Genomic DNA, 16270 nt, shown 5'->3' on the forward strand with positions numbered 1-16270 from the left:
CCCCTCTCTCTCCTCTCTAAAAATGAATAAATAAAAAAATAAACTTAAAAAAAAAGAAATGAAGAAAACAACTGTATTTGCCTGACCTGTGGTGGCGCAGTGGATAAAGCGTCGACCTGGAAATGCTGGGGTCACCGGTTCGAAACCCTGGGCTTGCCTGGTCAAGGCACATATGGGAGTTGATGCTTCTAGCTCCTCCCTCTCTTCTCTCTCTGACTCTCCTCTTTCTCTCTCTGTCTCTCCTTCTCCTCTCTTAAAAAATGAAAAAAAAAAAAAAAAGGAAGTTTAATGAACAAACACTGTGTATATGTAGAGTATAGAATAGACAGTTTCGTTTTACACCAGAGGCAGGGTCCATCATAGAAGTTTATCAAACCAGGAGAACTGTGAAAATCCCTTCAAATAGTGCTGTTCAAAATATCCATATATATGGGTTTTCTATTATTTTGCTGTGTTAATTTTTTCTTTTTTTTTTTTAAACAAATCTTTTTAATTTTTTATTTTATTTTATTTATTTATTTTTTAGAGAGGAGAGAGAGAGACAGAGAGAGAGAGAGAGGAGAGAGAGGAGAGAGAGACAGGGGGGAGGAGCTGGAAGCATCAACTCCCATATGTGCCCTGACGAGGCAAGCCCAGGGCTTCGAACCAGCGACCTCAGCATTTCCAGGTCGATGCTTTATCCACTGCGCCACCACAGGCCAGGTAATTTTTTCAAAAGCTAACAATATTTATTATATTATTCATTTTGCCTTTTATTTCAACAAAAAATATGCTCAGTTTATAAGTAATTTATTAATATTTTGACTACTGCTTTTTTTAAAAAAAGGTAAGAAGAGCTGATGCATTCTATACCCTGTAAGTAGGATTACCTGTTCAGCTGAGACCTGCAAATCCTGAAATAAATAAGATAATACAACAAATGTAGTTGCAGGAATGTATGTCAATTATATGTTATGAAGTACTGTTAATTTTCTTATGTTGAATGGCAGTTCAAATCATTACAATAAAAATTTCTTTTCAAAAAATCAAATGTACATATTATTGTATTCTATGATACATTCTTTATATATATTTATATATAAATATTCTGATATATCCTACTTTCTAATTAACAAAAAATTCTTCTTCCACTTTGCTTTTGAATTTAATGTATAATAATTGACTTTTTGGAAAAAAAAATCTGTAATTCATGCTTTTGTTTGGTAAAGACCTATAGCTTCCTGTAGGATTTTTTGTTTTGTTTTGTTTTTTTGGTGTGGTAAAACATACATAACAAAATTTACTATTTTAACTATTTTTAGTATACAGGTCAATGACATTAAGTATATTCACAGCCATCACCACCATACATCTCCCCAACTTTTTCATCTTCTCAAACTGAAACTCTGTATTCATTAAACAATACTCCCCATTCTTCTCTTTTCCCAGCCTTCTGCAACCATCATTCTACTTTCTGTCTCAGTGAATTTGACTACTCTAGGTAACTCATATAAATGAAATCATACAGTATTTGCCTTTTTGTGACTGGCTTATTTCACTTAGCATAATGTTCTCAAGGTTTATTTATATGTTCACATATGTCAGAATTTCCTTTTTTATTCAAATTTTATTTATTTTATTATTTTAGAGAAAGGGAGGGAGAGGGGGGGACAAACAGAAAAGAAGGGAGAGAGATTAGAAGTACCAACTCATAGTTGCAGCACCTTAGTTGTTCACTGGTTGCTTTCTCCTTGGTGCCTTGATTAGAGGGCTCTAGCCAAGCGAGTAACCACTTGCTCAAGCCAGTGACCTTGGGCTTCAAGCCAGTGACCATGGGGGTCATGTCTATGGTCCCATACTCAAGCTGGTGAGCCCATGCTCAAACTGGCAACCTTGGGGTTTCGAGCCTGGGTCCTCAGCATGCCAGGCCGTTGCTCTATCCACTGTGCCACCTCCTGGTCAGGCTTATCTGTGTTTTTTTGACAGGTGGTAGACACTTGATATAAACGTTTGTTGGATGAATAAATGAATGAATATGCTTCCTGGGAAGATCATTCACTGTATCCTACATTTATGGAGCAGCTACCCAGAAAGAAACCATTCTCGCCTGACCAGGCGGTGGCGCAGTGGATAGAGCGTCGGACTGGGACGCAGAGGACCCAGGTTCGAGACCCCGAGGTCGCCAGCAGAGCGCGGGCTGATCTGGTTTGAGCAAAATTCCACCAGCTTGAGCCCAAGTTTGCTGGCTTCAGCAAGGGGTTACTCAGTCTGCTGAAGGCCCGGGGTCAAGGCACATATGAGAAAGCAATCAATGAACAACTAAGGTGTTGCAACACGCAATGAAAAAAAAACTAATGATTGATGCTTCTCATCTCTCTCCATTCCTGTCTGTCTGTCCCTGTCTGTCCCTCTCTCTGACTCACTCTCTGTCTCTGTAAAAAATAAATAAATTTAAAAAAAGAAGAAGAAAGAAACCATTCTCTATTATCATTAAACCAAGACCCCCAAGTACCACAGTAGAAGTGGAATCTCCACATGAGCAGTGGAGCCTACTCTTGTAAACAGAAAACAAATCTGGATTCAGGGTTACCTGCCACCTTAATGCCAATAAAAAGAGATGAGGACCAAGTAGGTATAAGATGCATCACCAAATTGCAGCAACTTGAGAAGACAGGTGACTCCTGTCCAAAATTAACTGCCTTAACACTCTCCTGGTGCCGGCAGTTTTTATAATATAAGGTTTCAGGAGCAAAAGAAAAAAAGGGAAAAGTCAGTGCAGAGAGTCATGTAACAATATGCAAGAGGTGGGGGTTCGGCTGCAGGAATGTCTCCTCTGCAAGTTCTTTTTATGTAACACCGGCCCCATCAGCACGATCCTATCTGGTGTCCTTGGTAACTCTTCAGGACAGCTGGGACCTGGCGCCTCTGGGACCATCTGCCTCTGGGAATTATCTGTGAAAATATTCCCTGTTTCTTAGGATACAAAGTAAAGATTAAAGATCGGTGGGCTAACTTTCTAATTAATTTACAGGCCTCGACTTTTCACAGTAGATCATGTGGCTGGGCTTTCATAAACAACTTTTGTGATTTAAACTCCCCTCATTGCTGCATCCACTGATAGACCTTGAACAATCTGATGTTGTTGCTTTGGTTTGCACAAGGATGCAAAAGAAAGAATCCCTGCGCTTTCTGTCTGTTTTCGTGGCAGCGCAGATTGAATAGGGGACTACATCTGCAGAAGACAAAAAAATAAATAAATAAAAATAAACTCCTCTAATTGGTAGGTCCCTCCCCAGTGTAAAATTTCCCTGACTTTCCTACAAAGGTAAACTTTTCATTACCTTTCAAAGTAAAGGCCAAGGAACCATTAAGAGAGAATAGCAAGCAGATTAACTATTTCCTAACCCTTACATAGCTCCTATTCATTTCACCTGAAAAGCTACTGTTGCTGAACCCAATTTTTTAACTTTTGGGCTCCCCTATCATTGTGTCTGGAGATTAACCTGCGGTACAATGGATATTCTGCCAGCACAGTTAAACTCACTTCAAAATAACAGAAGGGGCCTGACCTGTGGTAGCACAGTGGATAAAGCGTCAATCTGTAAACGCTGAGGTTGCCGGTTCAAAACCCTGGGCTTGCCCGGTCAAGGCACATATGGGAGTTGATGCTTCCTGCTCCTCCCCCCTGTCTCTCTCTCCTCTCTCTCTGTCTCCCTCTCTCTCTCCTCTCTAAAAATGAATAAATAAAATTAAAAAAAAAATAACAGAAGGGCCCTGGCCGGTTGGCTCAGCGGTAGAGCATCGGCCTAGCGTGCGGAGGACCCGGGTTCGATTCCTGGCCAGGGCACACAGGAGAAGCGCCCATTTGCTTCTCCACCCCTCCGCCACGCTTTCCTCTCTGTCTCTCTCTTCCTCTCCCGCAGCCAAGGCTCCATTGGAGCAAAGATGGCCCGGGCGCTGGGGATGGCTCTGTGGCCTCTGCCTCAGGCGCTAGAGTGGCTCTGGTCGCAACATGGCGACGCCCAGGATGGGCAGAGCATCGCCCCCTGGTGGGCAGAGCGTCGCCCCATGGTGGGCATGTCAGGTGGATCCCAGTCGGGGCGCATGCGGGAGTCTGTCTGACTGTCTCTCCCTGTTTCCAGCTTCAGAAAAATGAAAAAAAAAATAATAATAATAACAGAAGGAAACTAAACCCAGAAGGTAACTTGCTACTGGGTTATCTGTGATATTTTTAGCCTGGGGTCCTCCTATGGTTGGAAATGTGAGAAGACACTCTTTGGTAAGTGTGGAGCTGGGGGAATGCCTGCATTTAGTTGGCTTTCTGAAGGCGTATTGAAACCCTGCAATAACAGGCAGGGTAATCCTGCCAGCGAAGTGCTCCGCAGTTCCTGTCTCACCAGGACTGTGCCTCCGAGTAGCACTTATTTTCCTATAGCCAGGGCACTCTCCAGCTAGTGCAGACAACATGAGTGTTCATTCCTCTCCCTCTAAAGCCTGTTTTCTGAGTTCAGGTTCTCTAACCAAACATGTCTCTTCCAAAACGATCATCAACATGCCCACACATCTGGAGACAGCCCACTGCCACCCATCTTATCCAAACAGTACATCACAACACAGGAGGGCCACCATTCCCAAAAAAGATAAAAAAAAAACTTTTAAAAAACTATTGTAGGCCTGACCTGTGGTGGTGCAGTGGATAAAAGCGTCGACCTGGAATGCTGAGGTCACTGGTTCAAAACCCTGGGCTTGCCTGGTCAACGCACATATGGGAGTTGATGCCTCCTGCTCCTCCCTCCTTGCCTCTCCCCCCACCCCCAAATAAATAAATAAAACACGTTTTTTTTAAAAAACAAAAACTATTGTGTGTGTGGGAGGGATGTGTAAGGGGAGGGGTAGAATGAATCTATGTCAACCTAGGAAAGGCCAATCTGGTATTGTGATAGGTTAAATAGATTGAAAATATTTGCTGTTCTATAATCCAGTGTATTTCAGTGTACTGTGGCCTTTGTGAGCACTCATATAGTAACCAAACAGCAAAACATGGTATTGGCAAATGAGTTTGTAAAATTTGTATTTTTTTGAGTTTACTCACTTTTATTGTTACAAAATGGCACTGAGAAGTGCCAGGTATATGTATATGTGGTCTATGAAATTGCGAATTTTCTTCCTGCTTGGGAAGGGCTATTGTTTTGCTAATGTTTGTGGGTCCAGGTAGTTTTTGAAGGAGAAGAGGAAGAAAGAAGCCATGTTTGTGTTAGATTCAAGGAGTACTGATATGCTCGGGGCTGCCAAGAGTGTAACTACTGAAGGAACAGGGAGTGCCGACAAGGGCCCCTGTGACGCTGAGAACAAAGAGTTCAGATGAGTCAGAGACCCTTATCAGAAGTTTATGTTTGAAATTCTCCACTGAGCAATCCCCCCCCATAACTGCGCATGACCTCCCTAGCCAATAGCTAACAGCCACATCAGCTTCTGTATGATGGTTGCTCATCCTAGATAGCCACCCTATAAAAAGGAGTCATTTTGAACTTGGGGCTGCAGTGCTCCAGTCTCTTCGGAGGCGTGGGTTGCCTGCAGTCCCTGCACAGGTTTGGGGGCTGCAGTGTTCCCCTGTGTGGGTTACCTGCAGTCCCTGTGCAGGTTTGGGGGGCTGCAGTGTTCCCCTGTGTGGGTTACCTGCAGTCCCTGTGCAGGTTTGGGGGGGCTGCAGTGCTCCCTTGCATGGGTTGCCTGCAGTCCCTGTGCAGGTCTGCAGTAAAACTTATAAAATTTACTTTGGGTCTGCTGTAGTCTTTCTCGCTAGGATGTAACAGATGGAGGCCCCAGCGAGATAGGCCGTGTAAGACCCCTCCTCACGGAGTGGGCTGCAGCAGACGTTGGTAGCTGGCCAGCCTCCGGCAGTTGCCGTTTGAAAACTGAATTTGGCTGATTCGAAACATTTGGAGTCTCGAGACTGTTTGTAAGGAAGCTTCCTCTTTGAATATTTGGAAACAGAGCTCTGGTTAGAAAAGGGTGTAGTGGAGCAGGTGGGACGCCACCTGATTTCTCCCCACCAGGTAGGTCAGGGAACGCAGGACGCTGCCTTCTCCCTTTGGTTTTGGTTTAGAAGTTTTGTTTGTTTTGTGTGCATATTTGGTTTGTTTGTCTGCTTTGCCCATTGTTTCCTCACAGGATTCCTTCGAGAGTCAAGGGCCATAGGTCAGGGGAAATCTGCTGCCCTAACGCCTCTTCAGTACTTGCTTGATAACTTTTCTGATTTCTCTCGCAGGGCACGAGACTACGGGACCCCTGTTGATTCCGCCACGTTGCGGACTCTTTGTGAACTAGAATGGCCAACTTAAGAGCAGACTGGCCAAACCAAGGATTGCTAGACCCATAGAAAACATAGAGAGTCTAGCGTACTATCACCAGCACCCACCTGCAGGCAGGTGGCATGGTCAGTATGCAGCCCAGTATAGCAGCAGAGGTAGAGAAAGAAAAGGCAGCCAGGCTGCAGCTGGCTGCAGGAGAAGTGGCAAGCTCCCCTCACAGTTTCAGGCACTTGCCCCTCCCCCTTGGGCACCGGCTCAAGGGCTGAGCCACTGCTTAGTCAGGCAAAAGATAACAGTGCAGTAAGCTAGAGGTTATCATCACATTGCTACAGCCCCTGCCCTCTTCTGCTTTGGCTCCGGGGAATCCCCGCCTCCTATCTGGAGCCAGACCTGAGGAGAAGATTTAGGGAATACGGCCCCTTCTAAACCCACTGCTTTAGCCATAATAGAATTGTATAGTCTGTCAAGTACAAAGACTTCCTTTTTGTACCAAGGATCTGTTGTTGTATTCCCAATTTTGCTCTCTTAGTCAAGCCCCTCAGTGAGATCTTCTGAGCATGGCTTTTAAGGTCTATAATAACCAAGGAAGTAACAGAAAAGGCAAATAAGGCCTAAAAGAAGTCGGGAAATACCAACTTTTGGCTCCAGCGCCCTAAGGCGCTTCATAGCATGTCATCAAGGCCCTGTTCTAGAGTGGAAAGAAAGGTCATTGAACTGAAGCCTGCCAGGCTTCCCGGCCCCACCGGTTGACACAACTGTCCTGTGGAAAGAGGGACATAAGAAGGTAAGCTGCCCCTTTGCTCCATGGAGGGAGGGTTCAGTCTCTTCTAGCCCTGCTCCAGCTACCTGTGACCTGACCTTGCCCAGCGTGCTGGGAATTGCCACTAAAGGCCCAAGGACATCGTTCACGAGCCTAAGGTATTTCTTCCAAGTAGCAGATAAGCTCATCTCATTTCTTGTAAACACAAGGGCCATCTACTATGCCTTGCTTGAATATTTAAGTTTTATTTATCCCTCAAAGATCTCTACTGTGGGTATTGACAGTCTGATTTTATTACTTTATTTAATGTTTAGTATCTCCTTTATTTCTCTTATCTCAATGCCCCATGCCTATTATAGGCTGGGTCCTGCTGCTAATTCTAGCTAGAAGCAGTGGTCACGAGGACTTAAACTCTAACTGCAAAGTGTAGAAATGTAACACCCTTTCCCTAAGTACTTGCAGGATTTATAGGTTACTCAGCAAACTGTTCAAAGACTGTCCAAGAGGCACTTCTAGCAGTACACCACCCAAGGACTGACTCCCACCTAGACAGGTCCAGACACCATGAACCTGACCACTCCCACTACTGCCAAGGTAGAAGGCATACCCACCTGGGTCCACCGCAGCCAGCTGAAGCTTGCAGTCCCAGCAAAGACACCTTTGTGGACAGCGAAGACTGACCCTGCCAACTCTTGTAAGCTGACCCTGAGAAGGACAGCATGCCCTGCTTCAGCCACAAACCAGAAGTTAACTGGTCCACGCATGGAGACTTTGGGGAGGGAGGGAAACTAAGGTAAAGGAAAGCCAAGTAAGTCATCTTAAGGTTTGATGCATGCACTGCTATGAGTCATACAGAAAGGGGGTGTAAGTCCCTTGGCTGAGAGAGAAGCTATAAGGTAAATGAAAATTATATATGTGCTCATAGCTACCACTATAGAATAATCTATGAATATTGGTCATGTGTCCAATAGGCTACTTAGGAAAAGGACACCTCCCAAAAGCAATCTTTAAAAGAGGATTACTTATTACTGATTTAGTCCTCACTGAAGGTTAAGGTTTTTAAAAATCAAGAGTTTTGACTAGAAAGGAATTGTATAGTTTTGATAATAGAAGGTATAAGGTATAGAAATACTTTTGAAAGAAAAGGAAAAAGTAAGTTATTGTGAAAGCTAGTTATAAAGAAAGTTCATAAAAGTTGAAGGTTTATGTAAGTTGCAGAAGGTTTATGTAAGTTATGTAAGTTTGTGCAAGTTGTAAGAAGTTAGTACAGAGAAGAAAAATACAAGGCAGAAAGAAATTAGTCCGTAAAGCTTGTAGTACTAAGGGCACACTATCAGCGTGCCAGCACATACTAGGGAGGACCCCTGACCTAATTATCTTATAGCTACAGCTAAAGTAGAAAATTCTCATGAGCCCCAGCCTTATACCATTCTCCCCACTGATGAAGAATCAAGGGTTTGATTTATGTCCAAAAGAGATGGGGGAATGTTAGATTCAAGGAGTACTGATATGCTGGGGCTGCCAAGAGTGTAACTACTGAAGGAACAGGGAGTGCCGACAAGGGCCCCTGTGACGCCGAGAACAAAGAGTTCAGATGAGTCAGAGACCCTTATCAGAAGTTTATGTTTGAAATTCTCCACTGAGCAATACCCCCCACCCCCGCGTAACTGCGCACAACCTCCCTAGCCAATAGCTAACAGCCACATCAGCTTCTGTATAATGCTTGCTCATCCTAGATAGCCACCCTATAAAAAGGAGCCATTTTAGAAGCTTGGGGCTGCAGTGCTCCAGTCTCTTCAGAGGCGTGGGTTGCCTGCAGTCCCTGCGCAGGTTTGGGGGGCTGCAGTGTTCCCCTGTGTGGGTTACCTGCAGTCCCTGTGCAGGTTTGGGGGGCTGCAGTGTTCCCCTGTGTGGGTTACCTGCAGTCCCTGCGCAGGTTTGGGGGGGGCTGCAGTGCTCCCTTGCATGGGTTGCCTGCAGTCCCTGTGCAGGTCTGCAGTAAAACTTATAAAATTTACTTTGGGTCTGCTGTAGTCTTTCTCGCTAGGATTTAACATTTGCAGAGTGAGAAAGCAGAGAGAATGCAGAGTGCTGAAGAGGAAGCCAGTTTTGCAAAGAGAGAGAGAAGGTGTGCAGATGGGGAACCAGAGAGCTGAGGGGCTTTGGGAGCCCTACTGATGCTTGTGGGGGCCTTTGATTCTAAGAGGAATCAGAGAAGATTCTCCTGGTTGTGAAGCCAGAGAATGTATCAGAGCTTTGAGAGCTCTGAATGAAAAGGTGTGGGTCAAATAAGTTTGCAAATATGATGTATATATTTGCTTGCTTATAGTTTGCATTGGGTGTGGGGGACAGGCTGTAAGCAGGCAGGGTTGTTATAGCCTAAGGCAGGGGTAGTCAACCTTTTTATACCTACCGCCCACTTTTGTATCTCTGTTAGTGGTAAAATTTTCTAACCGCCCACCGGTTCCACAGTAATGGTGATTTATAAAATAGGGAAGTAAATTTACTTTATAAAATTTATAAAGCAGAGTTATAGCAAGTTAAAGCATATAATAATAATTACTTACCAAGTACTTTATGTCGGATTTTTGCTAAGTTTGGCAGAATAAATCTTTATAAAACAACTTACTATAGTTAAATCTATCTTTTTATTTATACTTCGGTTGCTCCGCTACTGCCCACCATGAAAGCTGGAACGTCCACTAGTGGGCGGTAGGGACCAGGTTGACTACTACTGGTGTAAGGCTTAGTTTTAAGACTAAGCCTTTCCCACCCTTTTAATACTAAGATCTTCTCAACACTAAACTTTTTCCCACACCCTTGACTGTTGCATGATGTGGGGTGGTGCATCTTATGAGGAATCCCATTTATGCCTCAGATAAGTGGCTTTGTATTAGAGACTTCCTTATTTGTATACTGGCTTAAAAACTAATTTCTACACTATAAAATAAGGGAGACCAGGGGCTCTCTCTCACAGTTCCTGAAATTTCAGAAGAGAGGCAGCCAAGATGGCAGAGTGCTGAAGGAGAAGGCAGTTTGTGCAGAGAGAAGGAGATGGGGAACAGAGGTGAATAAGGCTAGTAAGGTAGAAACCTTTGATTCTAGGAATACTCAGATGAGTCAGTGGCTTTGTGAGCACTGAAATGGAAGTGTTTTCTCACTGTGTGTATTTTCTCGCCCGCCGGGTGCGAGCTAGGATAAAAAGTAATGACCCACCAGTTCTTGGCTCCGTTGTTTCATTGCCGTCTATCCAAATCAAATGAGAACCTGCACGGGCCAGGCAGCTGTGATGGTGGTCACGGCTACTGGCTTTACAAAAGGGAAGTGTTGGCCTGACCTGTGGTGGTGCAGTGGATAAAGCGTAGACCTGGGAATGCTGAGGTTGCCAGTTTGAAACCCTGGGCTTGCCTGGTCAAGGCACATATGGGAGTTGATGCTTCCAGCTCCTCCCCCCCTTCTCTCTCTCCTTGCTTTCTCTCTTTGTCTCTCTCTCTCCTCTCTAAAAAAATGAATAAATCAATTTTTTAAAAAAAGTGAAAAAAATTAAAAAAAAACACACAGAAGGGTAGTGTTTTCCCTGCCTGTTTGCTCATCGGCTGGTGCGAGTCTTTATTAAACAGAATGGCCCACCATTTTTTGGCTCCACTGTTTCTTTACTGTCTGTCCGAATTCAATGAGAACCTGCATGTGTGTGGCCACGATGGCAGCAGTCACTGGCCCTACACATGGGCTTTCCAACTATGAAGATTGTGACATGTTGCCTGAAACACTTCCTTAGTCTGTTCTTAGGGTTTTTGGTTTTTTTCCTCTCTCTCCAATTAACCTAAATGACTCAGTATTTAGTCAATTGTCTTTGGGATTCAACTTAATGTTGCATAGGCTTTGTGCCACATAAAGGCATGCAGCATTGTTTTTGCAGAACAGACTAGTGTTGACATAAGAAATTTTCAAACCTGTAAGATTTTTATGAGTTTATCTGAGCCAAATTGTCAACAATTGCTGAGAAGCAAAGTCTCAATGGATTGAGAAAGTGCTCCGGAAAATGGCGGTTTCACCATTTACTTTATATAATACATCAAAATCAAAGGGGAACCATAAGGGGGTTACATGAGATTGACTGGTGATAGATCTGAGAGGCGGGAGAAAACCAAGTGGGGAAATCTTCAGGATTGGATAAAAAGTAAAAATGCAGATACTGTAACTTCTTTTACATAGGCAGGAACAAGATAGTTACCAGTTAGCAAGGAACATGATAACAATAACAATGAAGGGGTTTGTTGGCTCTTGCTCTGGTGGGATGCCTGCCCCAAGAGAAGCAGGAAAAGATTACCTGCATGTTATCAGGTACTTTACTGTAGATACAAAAGATGACAGGCTAGATCAGGGGTCCCCAAACTACAGCCGCGGGCCGCATGCGGTCCCCTGAGGCCATTTATCCGGCCCCCACCGCACTTCTGGAAGGGGCACCTCTTTCGTTGGTGGTCGGTAAAAGGAGCATAGTTCCCATTGAAATACTGGTCAGTTTGTTGATTTAAATTTACTTGTTCTTTATTTTAAATATTGTATTTGTTCTCATTTTGTTTTTTTACTTTAAAATAAGATATGTGCAGTGTGCATAGGGATTTGTTCATATTTTTTTTTATAGTCTGGCCCTCCAACGGTCTGAGGGACAGTGAACTGGCCCCCTGTGTAAAAAGTTTGGGGACCCCTGGGCTAGATTAAGGTAAGCATTGACCTTTATTAGAGAAAAATACCTTCTAAAGACAGGACTACCCACCATGAATTGCTTTTTAGTTAAAGTTTTAATTTCAGACCATCCTGTGTGGTTACTTTAGGCCTCTGAGTTTGCAAGGCCACTATGCAGGCTTTCCCTGAGCTTGTCAGGTTCAGTGTGAGGTCCCTTTTTCACCCACACTCGTTAGAGCTGCAGATGAGAGTTGCCTCCTTCCAGAATGTGTTTTTCCATTACAAAAATGTTAGCCTTGAATTTGAGAAGTGCATGTTAGCAGAAAAAATCCAGAAACTTGTGAGTTAGTAGTATAGGGGTTACACTCACTGGACTCCATCTTTTTTTTTTTTTTTTTTTTTAAACAGAGAGAGAGAGAGTCAGAGAAAGGGATAGACAGGGACAGACAGGAACAGAGAGATGAGAAGCATCAATCATTAGTTTTTCGTTGCGCATTGCGACACCTTAGCTGTTCATTGATTGCTTTCTCATATGCGCCTTGACTGCGGGCCTTCAGCAGACTGAGTAACCCCTCACTTGAGCCAGGGACCTTGGGTTCAAGCTGGTGAGCTTTTGCTCAAACCAGATGAGCCCGCACTCAAGCTGGCGACCTCAGGGTCTCGAACCTGGGTCCTTGGCATCCCAGTCTGACACTCTATCCACTGCGCCACCGCCTAGTCAGGCCTGGACTCCATCTTGACCAAAAGAACTTCATCTTACAGGCCTATGACTCTGTTATGGGAAAGGGAACCTGGCCCAGTGGGGGGCTGGCTAGGGCCTGCTGCTGGTGTGTGGGTTCTTGACTTCATAGAAAAGATTTCACAACACAAGTCCAGGGATTTTGAGAGGACATTTATTAGTGTTGGGGGCACTGAATCAAGGAAAGGCCTAGGATAAAAGAAGCAACAAGAGGGAGTCTAGGTGGGGCTTTCCAGAAATGTTATAGGAAAGAAATGAGCCCAGCGGGGCTGCTTTGGCTCACTGGGAAGGGTATTAACTCACTGCTCCCCTGGTTGCAAGTTTTGTGGTGTCCCTTGAAGCTTAGGAGAAAGAGTGAGGCAAGGAAAGTGTGCCTGGGGGTAGGGGGAAGAAGAGGAAGACAGGAAAGGGAGGCTCAGGAAGGCTCTGGACAGGGGAGAGCCCAAGAGGGCTGGGTCCTCTCTCCTAAGGGCTTTAATAGGTAGAGATTTTAGGGGTGGACCCAAGGGAGGATCTCAATAGAATATTCATCAGCTCTCCAGGTGTGTCCTATTAGGGTCTTGGTCTCCACTGATTGGTTGGCACAAGGGCACGGGTTATTTGTCAATGCAGCTGGTCCTGAAGTCAGCTGTGGCATTGCTTGTCTGGTTTTGCTGCTTTTCTGGAGCCTGAAGCTGAAACACAGTTGAGGGCTAGATGTACTTGATGCAGGTCAGAACCTCATTGTCCTGAGGGCTTAATGCTTAGGGGCTATTCTCTTGTCCCCTTGTTTATTCCCCCCTCTAAGGGGCTCTCACCCACATGACTACCAACATGCTAGGAAAGGAAAGATCCAGGCAGGGTCTGAACCGCATGACCAGCAATATGAAATTAGAGGGTCTAAACTGCATGAGCAGCAACAAACTAGGGTAGCAAAAGGTTACCCTGGGGGAGGTCCTTGTTTTCTCAGTTTTGCTTGTTGCTAGGCACTGGGGGCTTTCTGTGCCTGGCCTATAGTCCCTGCTCTGCTTATGTCTAACTGCCTAACACAACTCCTTGCTTTCAATTAAATACCGTAGTTACCTTAAAGAAAAGAATATCTGATAACATCTTTCTTAACATCTGAAATGCTGGTGGCTGAGGCCAGGCAGGTCCACACTGCATTCGGACAGATGGTAGAGGAAGTGTGGAGCCGGAAAGCGTAGGGCCATACCTATTTATTGGAGGCAAGCAAGGACAGGCGAGCACATAAACAACAAAAGTGAAAGAGCTGATAAACAAAGGAATATCTGCTATTCACAGTTAACGGCAAGGGAGCAAGGAAAACTGCACCTCACGGTGGTGGGAGAGTGATCTGGGAGAACCACAGCCCAGGGGAAGGACCCATAGCCTTATATAAGCTAAGCACACATGCCTCTGCCACGTGCTCATGCACTAATCAAAGTGCTTGCAGCTGGTAAACCTGTGAGCAAGCCTAACATGGCTGCCCCACAACATCATTTTCTGCAAAAATTGTTGTCAATTAAATAATAACCTGAATGTTTACACAAGCATTATTTTATAGGCACTTTGGGTGGTCTACTGACCATGGAAAACATCTTGTGACAACCTTGGGGTCAATAGCAGTGGGATTATGATCATGAGACAATTGACCTCAGCGTTCCCAGTCCCTACAGCCACCCACAAGAGCCCCTCAGGGAACTCCGCTTCCCTTTTCTGGTTGATTCCCTTGTGCAACAGCTCTTTTCAATAAACGCTGCTTCATCTTGTACTGAATTCAGTGCTCATTTCTATGACATTGAGACTCAAAAACTTGCATTCGAGGTCCAATTACACTTGCACAGAAAATAAACTTGAGATTATAAACAAAAAAAAAAAAACCAAAATGGACTTTATTGAATGGCAAGATATAGTTGTAATACTGGTAGTTGCAGCCAGGCAGATTAACATCGAATCTGGGCAGACAGTAGAGGAACTGCACAGCCAGGAAGCATTGCGCCATTACCCATTTATTGGAGGCTCACAAAGACAGGTGAGCGAATAAACAAAGAAAAACCTGCTTTTTGCAGTGAAGGGCAAAGGATCAGGAAAACCCCACCTTGCAGTGGTAGCAGAGTGATCTGGGAGAATCACCCCTGATGGAAAGCTCCCACAGCCTTACATAGACTATCCACATGGGGTGCTGCCACGTGCTCATGCACTAGTCAAGCAAAGTGCTTGCAGCCGGTAAACCAGTGAACAAGCCTAACACAGCTGTTTTCCCAACATTCCACCCCATTAGGGTTGCTCCCCTCATAATCCACACAACAGGTATCTTCTGTGATGTTCCCTGTGTGAGGAGTGAGGTACATTGCATAAACAAACAGTACAGACTACAGCAACAGAATTACAAAGTACAAGTTATGGGCAAAAATGATAGAGTGGTCAGAGGTACCAAGAGAGGCAAATCATTCCCTTCTGGCAGGATACAGGCCAGAGTTTTGCAAACAGCACAGTAGCTGGCACCAGAGGCCACCCTGGGCAGGCATACCATACCTTATTGGCCTGTGCACCAGGATCTGCTTGTTCTATAATAAAATGAAAGAACTCATTGTTGGCCATAAAGAAATTACAAAGGTGCCCTTCATAATGCTGTCTCCCTGAGCACTCAAGGGATAATACACTTCTATCTTAGACGGCCAGATGCCAGTTGCCCAGAGAGTTAACTGGAGGTCCACCTCTAACCCCTTACCCCATGGTGCCAACAAGGCCACCAGTGTATGTGGAGGCCTGTACAGACCAGGGCCAAGTCCATTGAAGCCATTGGCCTTTAAGGAAGGCTGTTGGGGCAGGCAGGAACATGTTGCCCTGCTGTCCAAAGCCCGACTGGAGTAAAGCATCTTTGGTGCATATCTGCAACTGACTAAGAGTAGCTGCCCAATGCAGGAGGGCCTCCATGGGAGCTGGGCCCCTCTGTCAATGTCTCTCATTTAAAATCCAGAGTACTGCCTGACCCGTGGTAGTGCAGTGGATAAAGTGTCAACCTGGAATGCTGAGGTCGCCAGTTCGAAACCCTGGGCTTGCCTGGTCAAGGCACATATGGGAGTTGATTCTTCCTGCTTTTCCCTTTCCCTCTCTCTTCTCTCTCTAAAATGGAATAAATAAATAAAATAAAAAGAAATTAAAAAACAAACAAACAAAAAAAAACCTAGCCCTGGCCGGTTGGCTCAGCGGTAGAGCGTCGGCCTGGCGTGCTGGGGACCCGGGTTCGATTCCCGGCCAGGGCACATAGGAGAAGCGCCCATTTGCTTCTCCACCCCCTCTCTGTCTCTCTCTTCCCCTCCCTCAGCCAAAGCTCCATTGGAGCAAAGATGGCCCGGGCGCTGGGGATGGCTCCTTGGCCTCTGCCCCAGGCACTAGAGTGGCTCTGGTCGCGGCAGAGCGACGCCCCGGAGGGGAAGAGCATCACCCCCTGGTGGGCAGAGTGTCGCCCCTGGTGGGCGTGCCGGGTGGATCCCAGTCGGGCGCATGCGGGAGTCTGTCTGACTGTCTCTCCCCGTTTCTAGCTTCAGAAAAATACAAAAAACAAACAAACAAACAAACAAAAAAACCCTAGTTTAAAATCCAGAGTACTGTCCACAAGTGGCGAGTCCATCCAGTAAGGGAACTGGTGCCCCCCTCCTGTCGTAGTCCCCACTTTAAGAGTTTTTATACTGCTCAATGATACCAGTGACCTGTGGGTGATAGGGAACCTAGTCCACCCAGATCTTGAGCCCACTGCTTCACCATAGAACCAGTGAAATGGATACGATTGTCACTTTCTGAACCATCATCAAT

At 45.2% G+C, this 16270-nt stretch overlaps 1 protein-coding gene and 1 non-coding gene across 3 annotated transcripts in view; both read left to right on the plus strand.

Annotated features, from left to right (window-relative positions):
* The window catches only part of CLUL1 (clusterin like 1), a 52820-nt gene extending 43468 nt beyond the window's left edge, over positions 1-9352 (plus strand). Inside the window, exon 9 of one of the 2 annotated variants that reach the window (XM_066247598.1) lies at positions 6248-9352. The gene's annotated coding sequence lies outside the window, so the exon portion shown is untranslated. Of the gene's footprint in view, positions 1-526; positions 984-6247 lie in introns of those variants that run through there. The other variant, XM_066247599.1, reaches the window with a different exon arrangement.
* LOC136315819 (small nucleolar RNA SNORA31) lies at positions 3085-3213 on the plus strand. Its single transcript, XR_010727598.1, has one exon. It is a non-coding gene; the product is annotated as a small nucleolar RNA SNORA31 (small nucleolar RNA).
* Positions 9353-16270: the final 6918 nt, after the last annotated feature.

The sequence above is a fragment of the Saccopteryx bilineata genome, chromosome 11 (assembly GCF_036850765.1).
Source record: "Saccopteryx bilineata isolate mSacBil1 chromosome 11, mSacBil1_pri_phased_curated, whole genome shotgun sequence".
NCBI classification, from domain to species: Eukaryota; Metazoa; Chordata; class Mammalia; order Chiroptera; family Emballonuridae; genus Saccopteryx; species Saccopteryx bilineata.